General features: G+C 38.8%; 1 protein-coding gene and 1 long non-coding RNA gene across 2 annotated transcripts in view; one reads left to right on the top strand and one right to left on the bottom strand.

Moving 5' to 3' along the window:
- LOC126915407 (RNA polymerase II elongation factor Ell) overlaps positions 1 to 25317 on the bottom strand; it is a 142693-nt gene that overhangs the window by 42587 nt on the left and 74789 nt on the right. The gene's annotated exons all lie outside the window — the stretch shown is intronic.
- LOC126915428 (uncharacterized) lies at positions 6150 to 7612 on the top strand. Its single transcript, XR_007710192.1, has 2 exons — positions 6150 to 6320; positions 7131 to 7612. It is a non-coding gene; the product is annotated as an uncharacterized LOC126915428 (long non-coding RNA).

Genomic DNA, 25317 nt, shown 5'->3' with positions numbered 1-25317 from the left:
TTTCGTCGTCGACCACATGATTGTAACGTAGACCGCGAGGCCTCCTTCCCACGGATTTTGAGAAAGGGAACACAAAAACACAATAAAAGGTCCGAAATAAAATTACGCGAATAAAATTCAAACATAACTTCGTTAATTAAAGTTAGGATAATTTATATATATATAGGTTAGTGTAAAATATTTTAATCGATGAAGAGCAAAAGAGAGCAACGCGATAAAGATGTTTCTATTTTTTGAAAGAGTTTCGATTAACTCTATGTTATCAAAATTTTCTTTTTATTTTATTTTGAAGCCACGCATCTATATGATACTCTTTGTAATTTTAAAAATATTCTTTGTCTTAATAGTTGTATTTTACATCTCTGCTTCTATAAAACTTCATCAACTGTACTCTTGGACCTATTTCCATCTTTAGCTATGGTATCCAGTCTAGCCTAGTCATAGAGACAGATTTGTAGTAACAAATGATTCGAATAATGTTATCTATTTCTTAATACTTCGAATGACGAAAGCGCTTTGTCAGATCGAAGATAATATAAAACACGTTTCTTATTTGTTTCAAATACAATATTGACTGCCAATATCGGGAGTAAAATTCTTTTCCAAAAGCATATTTATCTCCGCGTGTTTTCAAGCGTAATGGGCAAGATAAATTTACCAACGTATGGTAATATCGGCTGAGTTAACGATTGTCGGCCAAAATCTTCCGTTTTTAGAGCAACAAAAGTGTCGGAAGCCGCAGCTGTCAAGCTGTCGAATACGCAACTAATTTTATTGTAATTGCATTGACGTCATTAGGTGATGATAATGGAAACATATACGCAGAAAAACAAAGAAATTTTCTCGTACACCTGCTCCAGTCGTGGAATTATGAGAACCAAGCCTGTACCACGTTTTGTCCGAATGCACAGATATCGTGTGCAATTAAATCTTTGAACATTGGTCGCAAACATCTGTTCGGTGACATTAAATTATTTCTATCTCGATGTTATTGATCTATTTGGTTACGCGGTTGCTGTCCGTGCTAATGAATAGATATTATGAGAAAATTGCAAATTCTACATGATTCGATGTGCATTAACAAATAATATGTAGCATGTTATACGACGAAACCGCATTAAGGTATGTTATCGCGTCTTAGTTAAATATACTTGTTTTTATGGAGAACGATAGCGAGCCTTATTTCTCATCTCTGTCTTTCGACGCGGTCTGTCTTGGTCTCTGTAGTCGATAACAACCGATCGGGCCTCGGTCTTGTTACCATTGCCGTTCACTTCGACGTGATTTCAATTTAAAATATGATTTTTTCTCTTAATATATCATACGTCAATCCATTTCTTAATATTGTATCGAGACTACCAGTAAAATCATTTTTGTATGTACATATGAAGGAAATCCGTGTTCTTCGACCATGAAGTTATTTATACGTAAATCGAAAGGAACTCGAATTTTCCTTTGTCGCAGTCAATACAAAAATGAAGGATGTAATTTCCAAGAATCGTATCACGTTATTGGCGCAAAATCGCGGAAACGTGAAATGTTGGAAGGAGATAAATATATTGCTACTTATATGAATAAGAAGAAACCACTTACAAGAAAAATAAGATAAATATTGTAACACGCGTGTGTCTGTAATTCATGTGCCTGAGCAGCTGACGCGACACTAATTAATAATAAATAAATAAATAAGATAATGCGATCGAAGTTGAGAAATCATGGCCTTTAGAACTCAAAGTCGTGTTTTTCATAAAATCAGCAAAAAGAAAGTCATGTGAATTTTACATAACGAAATGTTGATTATAAATCTTATATCTAAATACAAATTATGTTAAACTAGTACAATTGAAATGGCGATCGATTGAATACGAATATCCTAACCTCCATTCCTGTGATTCAGTTCTATCAATTTTCACCATATTATTAGAAGCGCGATCAAACTTCAAATTAAATTCAATTGGTTTCTCCTTTACGTAGTCGCACGCCAAAACACAAGTAAAAATAGAAAACAGCTTAAACAGCCAAATGATATGATCCGAAGCATTCGATGAAAACGATCGTCTCGAGTTCCAAGCGGCCGTTATCGTTGTCTCTTTCTGTCCCACTATCGGAGCCACTACGCGTGAACGAGAGAGTGAACCGAGCAACGAAAAGAGAAAAAGCTAACAGCACGTTCAATGGCTTTTGAAGTAGATACAGATGTGTTGGTGGCAGTCTGTGCATGTAAGTTGAGTCTATGTAGGTATACGTCCTTCGTATGTCCGTGCCTGTCGCTGTTTGCCAAGCCGAGCGTAATGTTGACAAGGAAGAAGGGGAACGAATGGAGAGAAAAAGACAGACAACGAACAAGGAAAAGGATAGGGCGCAAGTTTTACGTATAGTTCCACTTGGTTACAAAAGACCATTTTCTGTCGCTTAACCGGCTTAACGTGGAGCAGTATTAAAGTTATTTAATAAGAACTACACGTTTTTTCTTTTGAATTCTGTCGCGAAACAGCTTTACTACATCAACGAACAGACAGTAGAGTTCCATGCGTTTTACCGTATGGAATAAACGATATTAAATTCGTTTCGAATGAATGCAAGTCGAAAGTCCTGTCAACGAAAGAAATGAAATAAAATTACATTCGCAATGGCTACGCGAAATCTATTTTACGCAAATTTCAACCGAACAAACGAAAGGTTTAAGTACACTATGGCTGTGATGGCGCGTTTATCTCGTCACTTCAACTGCGAACATCTACGTCACAAACTACAAATTCACGGTAACGTCACTATATTTTGGATAATCAACATCAATTTTACGTTTAACGTCCTCGTTACATCGTATACGAAGTGAAAAACAAGTTTTCTTTTATGTATACTTGTAAATAATATTTATATCTATGGAAAAGCAGTTTGGAAAACAATGCTCGTAAAATGTATCGTCAAACGATGGACTGCAAACAGATGGCGTTGAATGTATCAGTGTTCATTCGGCCATATTTTTACATTTGAATTCCATTCTTAATATTCGTGATAAAAAATTGTTTTACGACGAAGGGTGTACGAGTGAAATGCTTGATCATCAGAAAAACGATCCAAAATAATATTCCGAATAATGTTACAGATTCCAACATACCTTGATCGAGTGCCAAGGAACGAGTTTCTAAGTGCACGTTTCGACATTCGTCTTTGTACGAATATCAACTGTCTTTTATCACAAGATAAATCGATTAATTGCTGAACGATAATAGTAATTATTTACAATGATTACACAGGTATATACGTATCTGTGGTTAGGAAAGTCGGAAAGTCGCGAAAAGACAATACTCGATGCAGGTGTCCCATCTATCTACATACGTATGCTGACCCTGAACATTTTGTTAAACGAATCGTCGATGTATAAGAATCACGACCATACACACACGATATGTATGCATATATGTGCGTGCATATCGCGCAGACGTCGGGTCATTTAAAGAGGGAGACGGAGAGAAAGGAGAAGAGAGAAAGAAAACAAGATAGAAGAACATAGAGGTAAGTATGGTGCCAAGGTAAAGAAAGTGAATTTCCGTTTTCTCAACGTTCCCTAGAAGGCCTCGGCGAGCCGGAAGTAATTACGATCGGATTTCTCGTGGTTCCCTGCTTTTGCTAAACGAGCCGGAGAAAACTCTGTGGCCACACTGTAGCATACATATAGCGGTATAACATCTATCACGCGTAACGACCGTCGGGCAATCGTTCCTCGATATGCCTCTTCACGCCGATTCCGTCTTATTTGTCTATCCTCGAGCGACCTTTCCTTTCTACTGGTAAAATAAAGACACGGCCACGAGAAAGGCAGATTACGGACGGTGGTGGAGAGTATGGCCACGGCAAAGAGGTTAACGTCGATTAGTATTCTCGTAGACGCGTGTTTCTCCAAGAAACGATACCGTGGCAACGTTCGGCCGTGAGTAATCGCGATAGAAATTTCACAATTTAATTAACGTGGTCAGGTTAACGTATCGATTCTCCATTCTAATGATCCTATTTACGGACATTTCTTTGTCGAAAGTGAATACGAAAGGCGGAAACAGCGCCGTCGAATGAAAGTTAGACAGAAGTGCATGAAAATGATGATTTTTAGAAAATATATAAATGACGAAGAAAAACGATCAAAGATAGAGAATATAATAATACGAGAAAACGATAGTACGTTTCCTGAAGGCTCGAGACAATCAACCCAGTAACTTGTTACTCGAAAGAAGCTGTAAATAGCGTACGAGTTCGGTCGAGAGAGTTTCTCTTCGATTTCGTTGCACCAGTGCACTAGTGCGCGGCCGCTGTAACTTGCGACAACTCATCCGCGACAAATTATTATGTTTGTGCATTCGCGCGTGCACACAGCGATCCATCGACAGTATCGAAAGAAGAAACATGGACGCGCACATACAACAGAAGCAGGGAGATAGGAGATAGAAGATAGATAGATAGATAGATAGATAGATAGATAGATAGATAGGTAGATAGGTAGATAGATAGATAGATAGATAGAGAGAGAGAGAAAGAGAACCTATCCTTTGCTGTCTCTTACCCGCCCCTTCCACTTTACCAGTCTATGTTCTTATTATTATCTACGGCGCAACACCAACGTCCACGATTGCGCAACGTCTTTTATTAGCTGACTCGCAGTTAGGGCAATCACGAAATCGTCCGATCGTTTCTTCGTTTGCGCGTTCCTCAGCCATTAAAACGATCCGTAAACGTGGATCTAATACGTCTGTTATAAATTTAACTGTCTCTCGACAGTCGCGATGATGTCTAGGTCGCGATTAACTGTGTTGAGCCGAGTATTCGACATCAGGAAGTTTCTTCGAGGACAGACCTTCATCTCTCTCTCTGTTTCGCACTGCTATATACTATAGAGCTTCGAATATAATCTCCAAGTCTTTTAATTTGTAGCTAACTTTTACTATTAACTCACGAAAATAAGTATGAGTTTAACAAATTAATATTCCGTTGGTTTTTGAGATAACGACCTCAGTTACATTTATGGTCGGGTAATGAACGGTTTTTGCAAGACGTAACAAGACTTTTAAGGACGTCGTGCTCGGCAGTTACTATAGCACGTAGCAAATGCTAGCTAATGCCGGAAATCCCCTATGAGTCAGTGGGTCAGTATATTTTCCATCCGGTGTTAGTGTCTCAGTTGGAGGACGCGGGAATTTTTTTCTCGTACGGGTTCACCTTGAACGCCGGACAAAAAGAAGTTGAAATCCTCGGGAGGCAGTGCTCGGAGAGAGCCTTGGAACCGATGCACACAGTCTGACGCGGCGTCTTTCCCTGTCTCTCTTCCTCAGAGTGTGGAACGCTCACGCGTTCTACCAGACGTGAAAATATATGCGTATAAAACGAGATTCTAATCGTGGCAGATCTTTCCGCTTCTAAAGTATGTACTCCGCTCAGTTTCTAACCGACGTTAACGTCGTTCTCTATATACACAGATAGTCTGATCGATTGTCGGTATAATTACGAAGTCTCCGAATCCATATTATATTAACCACGTGTGTATGCGTAATCGTTGTCTACGATATCATGTTCGGATATATAATATTCCACATTATGTTTCAATGATCTATAGCGTAGAAGGCATGCGCATCCATGACATACATATATGTGTATGTAAGTACGTGTCTCAGCTTCTCCATTCTTGCTAAGGGGCAATGTTCTGCGCACGCGTGTCACCCGTTTCTCTATGACGTTCAAACAGCCGATAATCGGACTACGTCATTTTTCTACCGGTCATCAGAAACGACGACCTACCTTAAACAATTCTTATGCGAGCCTTTTCCCAAGATTTATTATCAATTCACGTGCGTATACAATTCTCCTCCCTTCTCACTTTTCTTTCGACAGTATCGGGAGCAATAAAATACAAAGCCATTTCTTCGATAGTTTTCTCTTTCTCCACCTCTTCGCTTTGAGATAAACAATCGTATTCGGCGATTCTCGATCGCTATAGAAGGTACAAACCACTGCACGAACCTCGGAGCCAGTTCTCAAGTGGCTGATTCCACTAGCCGTCGGTCGTCTTTATATACCCACAAGGCGGCGTCACGTGATACTCCACTACCCGGTAATTCTTAGAGCGTAACTTATACGTGTACGTCGCACGACCACAACGAAAGATCATCGACACAGCTAACGGCAGCGCGGCGCTGCTAACAACGTTGGGTAAGCGCATCGGGAGCAGCCACGAGGTTGGCGAGCGCGTGCGCCACAGCCAGAAAAAAGAATCAGAAAACGCGTTATGCGGTCACGATGCGTGATACCTCCCGCACGTACCTCGCAAAATCGCTGTAAGTCGTTATGGATATGCCGCGAAAGTGCGAATAAATATTCATGCCAAATAATTTGCATGCGCAGTATATTATAACATCTTTTACTGTATCATATGTACATTTATGGTTTCATTCGTGAGAGCCAGTATTGTCCGGTCTAATATTTCACGAGTTTAAAGTCATATGAAAATTCGAAGCTAACCTGTGGGTTTTATTGTGTAGTATTGTGTAACATGCAGCTAATTCATCGAGTAATTTGAAACGCACTGTTTAATGACGACATGGTTATACATACAACTCGTATGTATGTCTCGATGTTGGAACAATATTTGTTTTTGTATGTGAGATCTCGGTATTTACGTAAATTGATAATCCTTTATTCTATTTGCAAAAAAGCATAAATATAAAGTACGACCGGATGTAGATCCGGATGCGGATCATTTTCGAGTTCTTCTGATCCTATTTGTAATCTTATACCTGAAATTAACACTCGAAAAAGTAGTGACTATTCAGAAAATTATAAGTCTCGTGTGCTTCTAAGGGAAAGCAGGGTAATGATACCTAGAGAATAATTTTATTACAGGAAACAGTGTGACTCGAATTGATGACTGTTTCTATTATAATATTCGTCCTGATTTCGAAAAATGTTCGTCTCAATTATAGATGTATAGATTCATTTCTGATTTTTATTTCAAAACACCATGCTGCAATTTAAGGTTTCTCTGTGATCAAATAATTCGAAAAGCAAATCATGCATTACGTTAGAAATCACTGCGTTGCACGTTTAACCTACAGTTACTAAAGACGCCTATTTTTTACGCGAAACAGTCATTTCAAAAGGATTACGAGAAACGGTAAAAGAATGAAAAAAGAGGCGAAGGAAGAAGATGATGAAAAGAAGAAGTGGGTTCGGGTTACGCTGTAAACGACCTTAAAGGCGGGTCGAGGAGGCGCAGACCGTTGGGATAGTAACCTACATAGCGCCGGCAGGCACACTGGACTGCTTAAGCTTGTTTACAACGAGACGATAGCACCAAAGATGACGAGTCGAGTTACGGTTATGAATCCACCGAGCTCTGATTCTCACATCCACGCTTGACTGGTATACCGCGCCAATTTAAGATGACACGACATTGATACTCCATCCCACATATTACGTTCAATTGAAAATAGAGCAACGCTTCCCATTCTGTTACTATCTAGCTGCGTTTTTTTTTTTTTTTTTTTTTTTTTTTTGGACATTCAGAATTAGCAATAGTACCTGTATAATGTAAATTATGTACATAAATATAAAATAACTGTGCCTGATACTGTATTTGTCATGAATAATATTTTTTGAGAAAGATTTAAATAAAAATATAATTGTAAATACAATTTAAAGTATAGATACTATATTCTGGTATAGCTTAATATATGTATCTAGACGTAACTAACAGTTGGAACAATTTCGGAACGAATAAATTTCTTTCAGGCAACAACGCGATGTTACACGTATAAATCTTCGATGCAAATGTTCTGTAAATTGAATGCAACGATTAGGTGGTGCGACGTTCGAAAGCGGAACGAAAATTTCAGTGTGCCAGTGTAAGTTAACGCACGGTGCATTTATAATGATTATGCAATGGATATACCCTTTACACAGATTCGCGTGTGTACAGGGCAGTTGACTTCTCGCTTCACGTATCCGTGTCTCGATACATATTGCGTATGTTTATGTGTTTAGTGGAAGAAACACACGTCGCGTACGGTACGACGCGACGCGTTGAAATGCGACCACGTTCTTGCTCGTAACCTCCAGTGGATTACTATATGGGGAAATCGGAAATCTCGACGATGTCTATGTCTTTCTTCTTTTTTCTCTTGTTTATCGAAGAAGGAGAGTTTTTATATGTTGAGCATCGTATAGATTTTATCGAATCTTTCATTGAGATACAGAGAAAGATTAAGAAGTTCGAAACAACTTACGCCATATGTCGCCCTTCATAACCTCCTTGCACATTATATTTCATTGAAGACTGCATTCTTTGCTTTGCCAATTCTGTTTATTCAAAGAACTAAATGAAGCGGCAAAAAATTTGCTTCCTCTCTGATTTCGATAATTTTAGAATATGTTGTGGAAATCAAAATTTTGAAAAATTTTTTGAGAATTGTTATCGTTTCACGCAAGCGACTTCACGGCGGTCGGATTGAAAACACTAACCCGAACCGAGACCAAATATATCGATGACATTCATTTTTAACCTAATTATGGCAGAGATTTATTACCATCTCGCATGCAATTGTAACCTAGCTCGCTCCAACTACCGTTTGCATTCATGAACAGAAGATAAGTATTAGGTTTCGACCAGGTCATTTTATTCGATCCCTGACAGCTAATACAGAAGCATACGTTGCCACGGGCACACGGAAGGTAGCGTTTCTGTAGTTTCTCCCAATTCTCGTATTAATACTTACGTACCTCCAAAAGGGATGTAATTAGTAATACGTTTGCGTAGAGTTTATGATTACCATTGTAAACAGAGTGAAACAGAAAAACAATTATCATTCTAGAGCGACTTTAATTAAAAGCTAAGCTCTTATTTATCTAATGCTACTTAACTGTTAAGAATTATTGACTCGAGGCAACTTGCTTCAATGACAAATATGTGATAAATGATATGAAATCTACATATCATGTTCCTCGACAAATGTGAGAAATATTTAAGACATTAGAAACAGCAGCCTGCATTATCGACAGAAGAGAACAACGACGTAACTTTCGATAAACAGCAACTTGTACTTTGTACACTGTCACGCGATTTCGTCGATTAATGCTTATACAGTAACATTGTGCTTTTCTCGGCATTGTTTTCTCCTCTTTTTCTTTCCCAGTTTATCTTGACGTATGTTTAATCGCGACCGATAAACACAGCAATTTATCTCTCTGTCGGATTTAAACTGGCTTTTACTGGTTGCTGAAAACCGTCCATGAATTTCTTCAAAGATGAAACTATCTTGCGCTTTGAAAGCCATCTATTAATAAAAATATGGACTTTAGATAAATAGCTTCAAATGAAAATTAATCGATATCATTCAAATATCAATTCTATTTGATTTGATATGTACATATATATTTATTTATTGGTGGCAATGAAAATAAATATATGATTTTAAAACTCATCTCGTTTTCTTTAAGTTTCTAAACCTGTATGTATCAAATAAGAATCGTTTCGTGAACTCCAATCACGTCGATACGATCGCAGCAAGTACGATTCGTAATGTAATTTCAATATTTTTCTCTTTTATACATATTACACTGTTACAACATTATTAAAAATGAGAAACTTCTTTAACTTCATTTTAAAGTATCGTAACAAATTTTGGTAAATTTTCATCTATTTGAAGAATAATTCCACAAAGCTATTCCATCTCTACCGTAATTCAATTACATTTCTCCGCGTAAAAATAAACTTTAATCATGCTGTTGGAGGGTAAGTGCAATATTTAGCATGACACGGGCAGCATTAAAAGTGGCGCGTGGGAGTTCAGCCGGACGTGCCAAAAGAGAAGGGGATGCTGTACGTATAATCCGACAACGGGGCGTCGCGTGACGTCACCCCCGTCAATATTACACCCTTCTCCAACCATCGCAACGTTTGTGCCTTTGAACCTAACCTTTTTCCAAACTCTTCACATAACGTTGTACAGTTCTCCGTAACACGAAGAAAAATCGAAACAGCTGGCGATTCGTTCGTGGAACGATCGAATTATAAATCGTTTACGCGTATTTATGTACATCGTATCAAACGATGCAACATGGCAGAGAAGTGACGTCATCGGTAGTCATTTACGACTTTCTCCGCATTTTCAGGAGCCGTAATTTAACGATGTGGACGTTAATTGACCACGTTCGCGTGACACCAAATTCGCTCCGAATATCGCGTTTTTTTCGCTCTTGAAACAGGCACGTAACCAGCGCGGTTGCGAAATCGATCCCGGCCCGAGAGAGCCACGATAATGACCATAGGCGTCGAAAAGCGCGTCTCGTTTCTCCCGTGAATGTTAATTGCCGCGGTTGGAGCTCGTTAATAAAGAAAAACGGCGAGCGTATCCTGTCCGGCACGGGCGTTACGTAAAACCGTGTTTCTACCTCGAACACAATCCTTCTTTGCCCCTTTAGAGAGATACGAGTTACGATTGGAAAGTACGGTACTTTCGCGGGAATCCGTGCGTCCATTATTATCGCGCCGCTGATTTTACCAACTAACATCGAACCGAAGAACCAACCACTAAAAAATTCTCTTTCTTCAGCCGAGTGATACGTTTAAAGGAACGCGATGTAGAAAAGAATAAACTTCCGCGAGACGACTAATTAAGCGCTCACCAAAGAGACAAAGGAAGCTACTTGACTCGCAGAGACAACACGATCTGTCAAACGATTTACCGGTAATTTTACGACGATGCCGGATCGTGGCTGCGAGCTGCGACGCGACGGTGAGAAGAGCGTAGAGAGAAAAAGCGAGTCCGGTGGTGGGATGGGGGTCGGTGACAGCGTCATGAAAACCGAGAGAGATTCTTTGTCGACGCGCGTTGCGACGTTGCGTTTATTTCAGTCTGCCGTTGCTATTTCTAGCCGGCACCAGATCGAATATGCTTTTTCGTTCTGCTGCGTCCACCACACAGCCAGTGAGGTACACAAAGTCTTTTCTTCTTTCTCTTTCCTTCCATCTTCTTTCTCTTTCCTTCCATCTTCTTTCTCTTTCTCTTTGTTTCCTTCTGTCTAATTCTCTTTCCTCTTTCTTCCTTCGTGATATTCCGCGCATATACGATCGAACCATCGTCTTTCTCTGTGCGAGGCGATCCTGTGTTCTCGGCTGGCCGCACAAAAATACAGGCAAAGAGAAAAGGTAGAAGAGGACGCGCGCTCGCGCGCCGGAGATCAGCTGTGTCGACCAACGTATAAATAATTCTCGGCCCACTTCCATCGCGCTACAGCAGCGTAAAGGCTACGTGACCACAGCGTTTATGTCGGCGTCGTGTAACGCGCGACACGCTGCGTGAAACGCGCGCCGCGATTTGCCCGTTATTTAATGCTCTGTCAAAGCGCGATTCCCACATTTCAACGCTCCTCATCCCTCCGACTGTCCCGTTTTATCCCTCCGCTTTTTCCACACTAATGGATATACCGGAGTAATTGAGAATGGCGCGCCGGTAGAAAAGGAGAAACAAGGGACGACAAAAGTGCGAATAATATTTCGTAGACGAGGGCAGCCCGACCTCTGCTACGATTGAGAACGCTCGACTCCGAGTGACATAATAATTACAAACGTACTAATTACGCGTGTATAAGAGGAAGGGGTTCGGTGTGAGAAAAACTGGGAGATAGACACGTCGTACAATACCGGTGATTCATTCCTTTATTCTGAATTTCTTACGTGTTTTAATTCGCGTTCGATGGTCGAGAAGATCGGTGAATGACCAGTTTATCGCTCGCAGGAAGTCCTTAGTGTAGCTAGTTCGTGTGATTCTCGAGTAATGCCGCTATTACTTTCTGTTTTAAACGTGATTTATTTGGGTTGTAGCATGGTAGCCTAACACGGTAGCTTCCAATGCGTCATCCAATATTTCAATGTGAATGTGGACTTGCAAGAAAAAATATCAATTACGCGAGATAATTATATATAGATAAGAAAGATCGTTATAGAACGGAAACTATGTTGACAATTGTGATAATTCTAGTAGATAGCTGCGAATGAAATTACCAACACGGTGGAATTAAGATTTCCTGTAATCTCTTTTATTTCCAATTGCGAATTCGGAATCGAGCCCGATTATCGTGACTCGATCTAAAGTAAAGACGCTTCATATTTCGGCAAATGATTGGGGAAAGTTTTCAAGTAAATATTTTGCAGCATTTCTTATCGTTACAAATAATATGTTTTGCAGACCCTCTTGCCTTTCGACTTTCTCCATGGTTTAAAACACCTATGTAATAATATTGTTTACATGTATAACTTTGAAGTTACGCGCACGCACACACAGATTTTAGTATTGCACAAAAGCTGCATGGATGAAGATAAATCTAAAAATTTTGAAACTGACGTTCCATTTGTTTGTCTGTTTAATAGTAAAGACACGTAAAATATTTTTTAAAGAATAAAAATTAATCGAGCTAATGGTAATGGTTACAATGTGAATAAAAAGGTACATCGATATGAATAATTTAAATAGTTAAAGAAAATGTGATCTTGCGCTTGGATCGCTTTATAATATAGATTGCGTTGCTTCAATTCGCGTCGAATAAAAGCGGTTGACAGGTAACGAAAACTCTATTGGAAAAACTGGCCAACGATGGGAGAGAAGAAAGCCAGGTGGCAATAAGATTTCTCGTCGCTAAATAAGGAGATCAGAGTCAAGGCGTGTGAACGAGAATTCGGAAATCGGTGGAATGTCACTCGCGATCAGGTGTCCCACGAGGAGACGTATCGCTGTGCAAAAAAGGCAGAAAACACGACAGGCAACTAGAAATCGAAAAACTTGAGAACGTGCCTTTGTATTAAGACGTTTCGCTGAGAACGTTCCTGCTTTACCGCCTCTATGTTTCATTTTACTTTCAACGATAAATTTCAAAATTTCTTTCGATCAGAGAAGATCTGAACTTCAAAATAAATTACGAAATTTAATTATATTCGTGTCTGTAATTAATTGTTAATGTATTTCCTTTACTCCTTTACAATTCGATATTTCCTTCAATTTTTATTCTCGTCTACAAATTTTCTAATAAATCTGTTAACTTCGATTTTTAAATATTCAGCCAGATTTACTACCGAAGCAAGTTGTAAATCTTTTTCAAGGCTTTTCAAACCATAAACGTTTTTTCTCTCTTGGGTTAAAGTATTTTAATTACGGCATTTTTATTAATTACACCGATCGGTTCGACATAAGAATTTTCTGCGATTCTAACTTATGCAGATATCTCAAGGACGCCATTTATGATACTCCTACAACTGTATGTTCGCGCCATATTTCAGCTATTCTAGGAATTTTCGAACATCTTCGACGGTCCTTGACAACATCGTTCCGACTGAACGCTTTGCTGCAAAAGCAATTACTGTAATTGTTCTTTAATGCGGTATGTCCTTGCGACACCTTTTCGTAAACAAAAACTTGCTCGTACATTTTAATGGAGACGTTTCCAAATCCATGTTTGCATTGACGGTAAGCAATAATTCAAGAAATACCATCTATTATCAAATATACATATGCATTCCTCGCTTACGTAACAGAGAAATGACTCAACTTTTAATTATTAACTTCTTCAATGAAGCTTTGAATGACTTTAAACGTTAAGAGTAACAACCACGACAACGAATAATACACCGGAAGCTTGCTGAACTTTGTACGAGGTTATCAGTCGATGATCGATTCTCGAACCAATTCGCCTTGCGTTACTGACTAACACCAATGCCTCGTTTAATAATCCCATAAAGAAGTATCTCATTTTATTCTAAACGTAAATAATAAATCCACTCGTTCATTTTCAATAAATAATGAAAATCTGAAAAAAAGCTAATCAGATCAAGAATGACTAGAAGCGATGATTCAGGCGATAAGGATAAACAAATTCTGAATCATGCATAATTGAACGATTAAAGTCGTACAAACGACGAGCTACGAGTTACTAACACTGATAAATTAGCTTTTTATAACACGGAATTGTATGCAAGTAATTGTTACGAATCACAGCTTATCTAATCAGTCTATTTGACGAGAAACTGTAAAATCATAAGAGAGGATCCTACAATCCGTAACTTATAATCTGTCGACTTACCAATATCTATAGTTTGATTATTGCGTAAGAAGATCCCAGATGCCTAGAATCCCGGTTTATAAATTATCCTTTCACAATCTCATAACATTTTTACCGCGTAGAATAATCAGACGATTTGTGATTCGAACATTCGTAAAATTCTATTTATTTCATTACCAAGCATGTCGCTACTGTGCAAGAGTATCTTGTTGATATGTATCGGTAACTTGTCGGTAACTTGTCGGTAACTTGTAAAATTCCACAAAAATTCACTGATTTAATTGTACGGGGGAGGTCCGGTAACAAGAACAAGATCAAAAAAAGGAAACGATTTCACGGAAGTTCGCGAACGAGGAGAGATGGCGCCGTCGCTAGTAACGAAGTCAAAGGAAATTCGTGTATGGGGAACAACGGTATGGCGAGCTTCATTCAGTGTAAAGCCAGCAAGGTAACGGTTTCCGGGCAAGGATGTGGCACAGCCTACATACCTTCGCCACAATGTAGGAGAAGGAGGGTAGGAAGAGAGGAAGAAGCGAGAACGAAGCAGGCAGAAGGAGAAGAAAAAGAAAGAAAGAAAGAAAGAGCCAGCGATCAGCCACCGGGGCGGCGCGCGGCGGACCGACGAGAAAGATACGCCACGCAGAGAAGAAAGGAAAGAATAGAGAGACAAAAAAAGACGGCTGACCGGTGGCTACTAAGCTGAGAAAGAGACGTTCCTCCCGGTTTTCTGTATCTTTCGTAAATCTAGACGACCGTGGCCATTCGAATTTCATGAAACGTGTAATTATGCTCGGATTTCAAAGCATCATCAATGACCATCGTGAATTTTGTCGTCGCGTAACAGCCAACACGTTGAATAACCTAGCTCTTTCGAGTCCGAATTGATTCTGTGCTCGATCGGTAACTACTATCCAATAAATATTATTTGAAACAATTTTTACTGGAGAATTGGAATTTACAGGAGATTTTAATTAGTCGTTTGGTAATTATGATATTACACTGTTTTATCGTTAACTAAATTGATGTATGAGGGAATATGAAATTCTGTTCAGATCTACGAATGTGTTTTTTACTTCACGATTAACGGCTGAGATAATTTGGTATAATTGTAAATTGAGATTGTAGATTTAACACCGATAGTTCCATACTGATTATCTGATTTCCTCCTGTACGTTTTTACGATTCTTTATCGCGGTGCACCGGTACGAAGCATATTTCTCATGCTCGCTTTAAAAATTAGAAGATAAATCGCAACATGAAACTAAAACTTTAGTTAATTTTAAATCGTAGAATGTGTGCTTGTAGATTTTCTAATAGGACTTTGAACTCTACTCATATATTTAAAAAAAAAAAGAAAAAAGGGAAGCTCGTATTTTATGCAGACAGTTCAGCCAAACGAATCGATAAGTTACTGCGCCAAACCGACAATTTAGTTAAAATTAACGGTCGTATTTGACTTACTGGAATTTTATCGCGCTGTACGCTTCAGCGAGAAAGGAAAGGTTTATCTTTACCACTAATTCGATTTTCGAGTCTGTTGTCTTAACCCTAGCAAGAAAAAAGAGCGACGCGTGAGACGAAGAGAGAGAAAACAATCGCCAAGCGACTAACTTCGTTTCTTATGCGCGCAAAGTTCTGTAGTGAAAGGAAGTATAGCGCGGCTGTGGTACATAGTTACTTAATCTCCGTTTGACAGAAACGAGGTCATTTTTATCGAGGCCCTCGTGGAGAGCCAGCCGCTACTGTGGCGCGTTCCCGTAAAACGAATCTGATCGCTGGGAACGCGTAACGTAACGACGCACACACAGGCGCGTATACGCGTGTACACGATCGTGTAGAAGCCCACACGATCATCGTCGCACTCTTTCTCCGTTACGAACGGAACAGTGGTAGCAACAACGGCGTCGCATTATGTGCCGACTTCGTTTACCACGGCGCGGTGTTACGCGCAATTACGCGCGGAATTGCGTTCCTTTCGTGAGAGGAACTTGTCTCTGCGAGTCGAATTTCAAAGCGCGTGCATTTGTCGCGTCGATCTAATCTCTGTTACTCGATGATGTTTTCATCTTTATGAAAACTTACGACATACATACTAGATATAATAGAAATATTATATATTTTCAGATCAAAAAATTTTACCCCTAAAAAGAGTAATCGAAAAGATGACGAAAAGTATTCGACAGATAGATTATCATATCGATCTTTCTGTAAGATTAGGCGACGACGAAATGAATTACGCTACAACGTTTGAAGGAGGATTCAAGTAACAGAGAATTTCAAGCTCGGTCGATAATAAACCGTAGATAAAAAGATTCGTCCCGGACCTAAGAACGCGATCGCGTTAGATTCGGTCTTTTTCTTTTCCTTCTTTTGCGACCGCCATTAAATTTGTTCGATGCTGGAGATGAGGGCCGACGAGTGCAATACACAAGAACACTTTCGCCGACGTACTTGCTTTTCCCTCCTGCCGATCTAAAAGTGCGTGCATCCCCCTCCTCAACCCCTTCTTTCAACCTCCCCTTTCCCTCCTGCTCCGCGGAACGACAAGCCGCAGCTCGCAGCTCTTTTAACCGAATAGAAATATATCCCTTCCCTTTGAGTCTTTCCTCCTCTCCTTTTCACCGTCTTCATTTCTCTGCTCGATCAATCTCTCTCTGTCTCTCTCTCTGTTCAATTGGTTCGTGTTTCGGTCTGTCCTTGTCGCTCGTCTTGTTACCTCCCCTTCACTCATCGCTTCTCAAGAATCCGGATCTAGTCTCAAGGTTTACATAAAGGAGCTCTCAGCCGCGCTATGATTAGCTTCGTTCTCCACCAAAGAATTTCTATTATATTTCGTTTGAAGACCCGCTAACGATTCTCTGGGGTTTCCCCGGCGAGCACGAGTACTTCTTACGCCTTACGCCTATATATACATAATAGTATATACAGTGGCAAATCTCTCCGCGTAGCCGTGGAATGTAGAACTCTTCGGAATCGCAGTCTGTCTTGACAGTCATGCATTTCACGTATGAAGTATCGCAACTTGATTTCCAATGGTTATGAGCAATGTTTTATCACGGGAGATGAGAATATTTGCCAAGTTAGATTTTATTCGCAAGATAGAAATTCGTAATCAACTCATATTTGTAGTAATAAACTCTGCACCTTTGAACATGAAATTTTTGAATACGAATAACTTTGCAATTTGTAATCGAGCGATCTTTGAATTTTTTGTTTTTTCCAGTAAGTATGGTTTAAGTATTATAACTACCTGTTCATGGTTACAAATCTTTTAATTACACGATTGAATAAAATTCCGTTACAACCTGTTAATAATGGTAAAATCAAGTATCTTGAAAATTATTGAATTTCGTCGAAAATGATCGACAAACAAATCAGATTTGGACAGTGATACGTGACAGCCAGAACAGACGACACCGAGAGTCTTCCGGTTTCCTTGATTGGTACGAACACGTTGTATACACACACACACGCACACGATGTTTCGCCGATCGCCTTCTCTTTTGCCGTGTTTCGCAACGCAATGGTCTATATACAAAAGGAGTAACGAAAGGCGAATCGTTAACCGAACGAAGGAAAACGAACTGCGTTGGTCTACCATTGCGACACAATAGCCATCCAGTCGGTATATATTTATGTACATATATATGCGTATACATACATATATAGAAAGAGAGATTACTTTCTCTGCAATGCAATCGCGATATACACGGCCTTTGTAAACCACTCTGTTGGTATGTGCTCCGAAAGCGGTTTGATTTTAATTGACTCACAGAGAGAAGCACACGAACATCATTGTCGAAAGTTCGTTTTTCCTCTGCCATATATGTACCTTTGATAACGCAACGTTACCGACCGAGGTAGAAACTACTAGCCTGCCAATCTTAATGGAAGTACCGAAACTGCCCGATATCCCATTTATGCGTGTCAGTAACATCTGTATTTCTCTGCTTGTCTCCATCTTTAGATTTTTATTCATTTGTTAACTGGGCTATCCGTTTACCAAAAATATCTACATCCTTGAAATGAAAGTTAACAAGTCGACTTAAAATCTGTTAATTCTAGTTTTCCAATTGTAAATATTACTTTCGATAGAAATTAATCGATGCATTGAAATATAGAGAGTCGAAGTGAAGAAATTATCGTGTCTAAGAGATTAGGGATCTGCGTGAAACCATTGACATAGTTTCTTCTCTCGTATTTTATTCAATTACGTTCAATGCGATGTACCTGGTATAATATATTACTATTCTAATTCTTACTAACGAAGCTTTTGCTTTGCGTTACTAAGACGATACTAAGACGAGCTAAAAAAGGAAACGAGATTTATAGCTCAGCTCATACCGACATCGAACAGCACTCTTTATTTTTTTCCTGTTCTAGAAGACGCATTTCGCGGCAACAGTTCGCCCCTCGCGATGCTACGCGTCCGGCAAAGCAATTTATATATCAGAATGATAAATGATAAGGGAAAAATGTTGATTTTGGATAAAGAAGAAAACTACGCGAGAATAATCGAACGTCGAGAATCTATTTCCTATTTTTATAATAGAAAATACTGTAAATAATACCATAAATAGACTAATAGACTAAATATTTAGTGTAATTCGAAGATTGAAATTAATTAATCCTTCAAGAAGATAGATGTTCGGAAAATATCACGTCTCTTTGATCCTTTTGATCTATACAATCTTAGTTTTTCATGTATACAAATATACCAGTTACCATCTAAAAAGTTACCTCTTTTATTTCCAATTAAAAAGATTCTAATCTACGCGGAATAAGATCAATTTTAAGCTTTTTGTGATAGCGTTAATTTCCAATTAAATTTACTAGCTGTCTGAATGATTGAGTATCCTTTTTACGTTCCATTGAAAACGCGTTGTTAATAACATTTTTATACGATTCAGTCAAACACTGGACGACGATTATGGCTCGGCGAGGTTACCTTCGTTTTATTCCCCTTGGTTTATTAACAGGCAAAAGAAAAATACCGACGATTAATGCATTTCACCATGGCTGTGATACGACGCTGCCTGTGCACACGTGTTTCATCACGGATATCTATCGTCTTTTTCAGCTGCTACCTGTCGCGCGGGCCGCCGATGTAGGCTGACATTCTTCAAAATTAAAAGAAACGAAGAAACATTCGTGGTAACGAAGGTGGCGATAATCGCTTTGGTAAACACGGAACGCTTCTATAGCAAACAATCAAATTATACACCTGGATTTTTCTATACGATCCAATGTTTACTCGAGATAGCTGAGCTTTTGTTTAAAACTTTTGTTTCGCTTTGAGTTCCATTCGGTTAAACTTTCTACGATGTTTGGTATGCTTAGACAAATACCTGCTGCGTTTCTCGATAGTAAGTTTTTCCATATTTACGATATTTTTACGCGTTGTAGACATTTTAACGATCGATAATTCACACCAACCAAATATTTACGAAGAATCATAGCTTTGTCTGAGGTGGTCGTAGGCTATGCTATTCTGTTCTTCAACGGTGAAATGGAATCAAAACAATGACGAAATAAATGAAGAATCTCTGTAAATAAGTAAGAAAATAATTAAATAATCGTATTCTATAGAAGCAACCATTGATGTCACCGAAAATCATTTACATACTTCTAGCGATAGTAGGAACAAAAAAATCTGATATCGGTCGTTTCCATTGGTTTCGTAGTTGTGGAGTTAAGTTTCGCGATAACAGTGATAAATTCTAACTATATCATATAAAAAGAAGAAATCTTTTCAGATTGTATAAGTACTTGGATCCAAAATGTGTTGATATGTGTTCCAGCTAAATAACCGATTAGCTTGATTTAACTATTTATTAACTTATTAACAGCAATTTAATCAACGATGATGTAAGAAACATAGGGGCAATGATCGGTATATTTTAAAGACAGCGTATCTCGTCAGAGAAGCCACGACCGTGTGGTATCATCGCTTCGTTTCGCTGTTTACGCTTCGATTACAAAACTTTGCCAACGTCAACGTCGAAATTCCGGCTTCGGCTGAACATTGTGTTTTCAATTTTCGGAGTACGTTACCACCGAACTGTAAACGAGCCATAACTTTCATTGAGAAATATATTCGACGAGAAAGAAAGTCGCAGCATCGATTCATGGATACTTGACAATTACGTAACGATCGTTTTGCCACGCGAATGTCCATTCTGTTGTGTTACAATTCACCCACCACCTTACTGTATCGAAGAGCAATACTGCTATCTTATTTATAACTGTGTACAACGTGGTTATAATACTTTTGCGAATTTATCTTCCTCTAAGATTTAACTGCAGGAACATGATCGATATACGAATGTAATGGCTGTTAGAAAAAGCTGCTCAAGGTGCGCGATTAGATTCACGATTTGTAAGCGTCTGGTGTTAATAACTCTTGCATGTTAATAAAACCGGTATAATTTTTAGTCGGTACATTTTAGTTAACGCGTTACACAATGACTGACAAATGAAGCAAGACTGGCCAGTTCGAGATTTTCATCGTAGATAATCACGAGCTTGCCTTTTTACAAGTTGTTTTTACTGTTCGATGGCCTTAATTATATTCGATTTCCCAGTGAGGCGCGTAATGTAAAATTGTCGACCTAGAGGAATATTCCAACTGAATGTGCACGAACGATAATGTTGCGTCAAAGCCTCAGACTTCGAAGACATGTAAATCTTATGGAATTCAAAATGCGTCTTAGAGACCAGTTTTGAACGAATTCAAGAAGAATAACGCCACATCGAACATGTAACAGTACAGTTTTCGGAGACGACGATGCGTAATATGTCGCTCGAAATCTAACAACAAATTTCAAGTAACCATATTTCCATGGTTATCGCGTTAAAAATCCGAGCGTGTACATTCGAACCAATGAAAATCGAAAGTCTCACATCGGCAGCCTAACGTGGCGTTTCTAATCGACCAAGACGCACGATGTTGCGTCGAAGGTTTACAATTTTTACCAAAAATTGTATTTCGAAAGAACGCGTCCGACTCGAAATCTCAAGATATTGTATTGAATTATGCGAGAGCGTGTTTCCAACGATCTTAAACGTGCCACGAGACGCGCGCTCCCGCTTGTCCGTCGCAAATATTGTTCTGTGGTCGAATCGACCACGATGCACGTCTGCGAGCTATTTTCTTCGAAGGCAACGTATTTTACGTCGCCGGAGCAAATATCGACGAGTCGTTCACAGATTTCGTTCAAATCGGGTCGTGTGTTTTCCTTACACGTGTCACGCCGATCAAAGAAATCTGTCGGTAATGTTCGGCATGAAATGACGTGCCTTTTTCACCAAACACGATAAATCTCTGACATCGAGAGGCGTTGTCGATGCCTGAGAAACAAATCGTTTCATAGATTCGCGTACACTACCATTGCTACATTGCGCGTGTACATCCTTCAGATGGTAAATTTCAAGCTTAGAACCTCTGTGTATATATATACATCGTGGTTCGTAAATACGCGAATATTTTCATCGATTTGTATTAAAAGTACAGAACAATGTTACTAAAATATACGGACACGCAAACGACACGACATTAATAATCAAAAACAACAATTTACTATCTTTCTTGCACAATCGCCGAATACGTGTAATGTATATCCTATGAAATTGAAACGGTCTACCTAAAGCCTTATGAATGGTGTATTAAGATTAAACAGCCAATTTGTCCGTGTCGACCGATTTTTAACGTCATTTCTGGAATTAATCGTTGTATAAATATGAAACAGGGTCTCCTCTATCCGATACTACACAGTTCGACAACCACACGAATCAAGGATAATGATCTTTTTAAATAACAAAACTGCTCCGCAACGCTCCGCAACGATCACGCTTAACAATTTTAATGCGCGTTAATATTTAAAGATAAATTCTGTCGTGTCATAATATTCTACAACAGCCCGAACGAAGGACAGACAGACAGGATCGTCCTGAATAGTTTTATTTCCAGTTTTATAGTCAAATTACATTCTGTCAAAAATAATCAAGCGTTCGCGTAGCCTGGAGAACGCAAAGGAAGGAGGAATACGACACTAACATCCGATACATTGACTTGTTTTTCCGACTTACGATGAGTTAAGTAGGGATCATGCTGCGATACGAGTTAATCCGATATATTCGTTATACCATATCGCAATTTCTCTTCCGCTGTTATTACCGCGAGGCATTAGGTGTTCTCGAGTTGATTGCTGCGTGCTATCTTTATGGGCAGTGATAAGGCGATGGAACTGCTGTGCCTGTGCACGCGTTTCGGATAACGGATGTGTATGTGATAATGGCATATGATATATTTAGCATTGTTTTAAATATATCTCCGCCTTACTTTATCAACGAGGAAGACGAATTCACCGGTAACTTGTCAATCTCTTGGACTTTATAATCCTTTTGTTTATGAGTTTTCTATTGTTTCTTTAAAATTATATTTCCTTCGTCTTAAAAATCCATTTCATCGTCTTTACGTCTGTAACGATTCAAGGTGACGTAGTTGAAATTGATCTGTCTTTATTAATTTTTTTTTTTTTTATTTATTTCTTACAGATGTATGTATCTGTTTAGCAATATTAATCAACTCTTGATAGATGCATCGATACGTTCGATCGCGAAAGAAATAACAGAAGATTTTTGCGCGATTAACTACGATGTTCTAAATAATCTCTTCGTAATATCTCGGCATTCTCTCGCACAGTAATTTATTGACTAACAATATAACTGATTTACAAGCTACAAGTTACACTAGCAGATTTCTTTTTTCTTTATGATTATATAATTTGTCGCCAGATAGGATCAGATAATCTATATATAATTTGTAATATTTACTTGCAAAATTTCTTTTTATTTTGTATTATTATATTCTTTAATCCTGTGCGACTATATTTATTAACCTTCGTAACTGCTGCCTTATGAAGCTTCATCGATGACGTTAATTCGATCGTATAGAGCAAATCGAATATTACTAATAAAACTTTTTAAATATCATTTTTTTTTTTTTTAAATTAAACAAACCAATGTTGTGATTTCGTTTATCAATCATAACATGAAAATACCTGTGAGTAGCCTTAATTTTTCCACGAACGCGATTGCTCTCTTATCGTCCCTTATCGTCCGCAGAACTTTCCACGTGCTTTTACGATCGCTCGATCGACCGCACGAGGTCGTTAATTGATCCCCAGCGAAGTGTAAGAAAACGTTTCGTTGATACGACGAGGAGGGAAGCAATCTCGAGCGATCTCCAAGTAAGAATACATCACGGTCGATCGACGCGTCCATCGCTTGCCGTGTAAACGTCATGACGCGGAAAAGTTTTCCACGGGAAACGCTTGGCGTACAGCGGAACGCCGGTTTAACCCACTAACACGGTATTTGCCTACGCGTCGTATCGTTAATCGTTGATTCATACGAGCTAATTCGGGCTACGTCAACTTCATTTACCGTAAGATATAATTTCCATCTATTAAATAAATAGGTGATATATCGATCGTAGAATCGAAACGATGTGGATCGATGTTTTAATGGAACAATTGACACGGTGAAGCAGGATCAGAAAAATGTCGTTTGACGTAATTCGCTGTCCGAATGAAATGTAACATCCTGTTAACTTCCATGTTGAATGTTTCAATTTCAATAGATAAAAATCACGAACGTACTAAGTGGAGATTTAAATTTCCTGGCTCTGTCATTTGCCTGAAATAAAGCTGATTCGAATTACAGTCTGATTAGAATTAATCCATCTTATCTTATTCTCAATGATTTTTAATCTCGCGACTATAGGAGCTGTTGGTTAATCTTCTAATGCTCGGTGCTTAAGTTTCGCATGATGTGGTACACGGGTAGCAACTAATATGATATTTTATTTAATCCTGTCGTATTCCCATGACCCTCGCACAATCTCGCGTATCCGATCCAACAAATGAACTAATTTACTCTCTTCCTTTTCTCATCAAACTTCTAGATGCGAATCCGGAGCAAAAATACTTATCTTTCCCACACTGATCGCTTAGCTCCACTCCCACATTTCCCGATAGATAGCGATCTGAGAAATGTTTTACAAGTAGAACGAACGCTGCCGTTTGTAAAATTTTGTATAAATATAGGACCCGGGAAAGAGAGTTTCCCTCAGTCAGACAAATTAAAACGTCCAGGAACGTGCGCGCAGAAATTGAGAAATTTGATTGAAAAATCATTTTTCCATAAAAGTTTGTGCGGAGAAACTTGTAATCTATATAATTTCGCCTTCATTCGCATACATTCCTTCGCAGCTATCTCGATATCGTGAAAGTAAGCAACGAATGTACACATATGTACTTACAAATGTACTTTAAGACAGCAGATTCGCTGGACTTGTACACGCCTCTCATTGTATGCACAAATGTATAAATAATGATAATTTTGAAGATTTTCGACGTGAGTATATTTTCAATGCGATTTAGGGCTTCGGTTATCAATGTGAAATAACAATCTTGAAATAACATTTACCTAGACGCGTACATATCTGTATATCGTAATGAAAGAACATTTTTCCTACTGTTGTTCCTTTCCGTTTCTTACGTTGCATTTTTTGTTTTGTTTCGAACGATAATTACGAAACGACGTAGTATTACATAGTAACACGTGGAAAAGAAAATTGGCCAGTTTTTGCTGTTAAAAAAAAAAAAGAAAAAAAAAGAAGGGAAATGTAAATATGAAAGATCTAAAACCCAGCATCTATGCTTTAAATAGATATTTCACATTCGTGTAATCTTAGTCTACTATAAAAACAAAGTTTGCCAAGTTTCATACGAGATTGCACAATTTTTATCGTACAGAGAACTTTATCAAAATCCGACGTTGATGTAAAACTCTACCGTATTATAGTTTCTATCGACACTGTAAATATACTTCGCTTGTTTCTTTACTCTTTCTCCGTGGTTCTCGTAGCACGCTCATTTTTAAAATGACAAACGGAAGAAATTTATCGTTCTCGTCACGTTTTCGTTCGTGACAACGAATTTTAAAACACGCGGTCAGATAACGCAACGGGGATTTTTTGCTTTGCATAACATCGCAAGCTTACACCCGCGGGGATTTCCCCGCTGTTCCGCATCGCGAAACACGCAAACACAGCTGATAAGATAACGCTATGGAGGGCTAAAGGACGAAGATTACGCGTCTATGATGCCAGCTTTCATCAGGCGATATCGTGACAATTGCGACCGGTGGAATTCGCAACGC

This window comes from Bombus affinis, chromosome 4, assembly GCF_024516045.1.
Source record: "Bombus affinis isolate iyBomAffi1 chromosome 4, iyBomAffi1.2, whole genome shotgun sequence".
Classification (NCBI taxonomy): Eukaryota; Metazoa; Arthropoda; class Insecta; order Hymenoptera; family Apidae; genus Bombus; species Bombus affinis.
The sequence above is the reverse complement of the archived record's forward strand: the minus strand, read 5'-3'. Positions and strand labels throughout refer to the sequence as shown.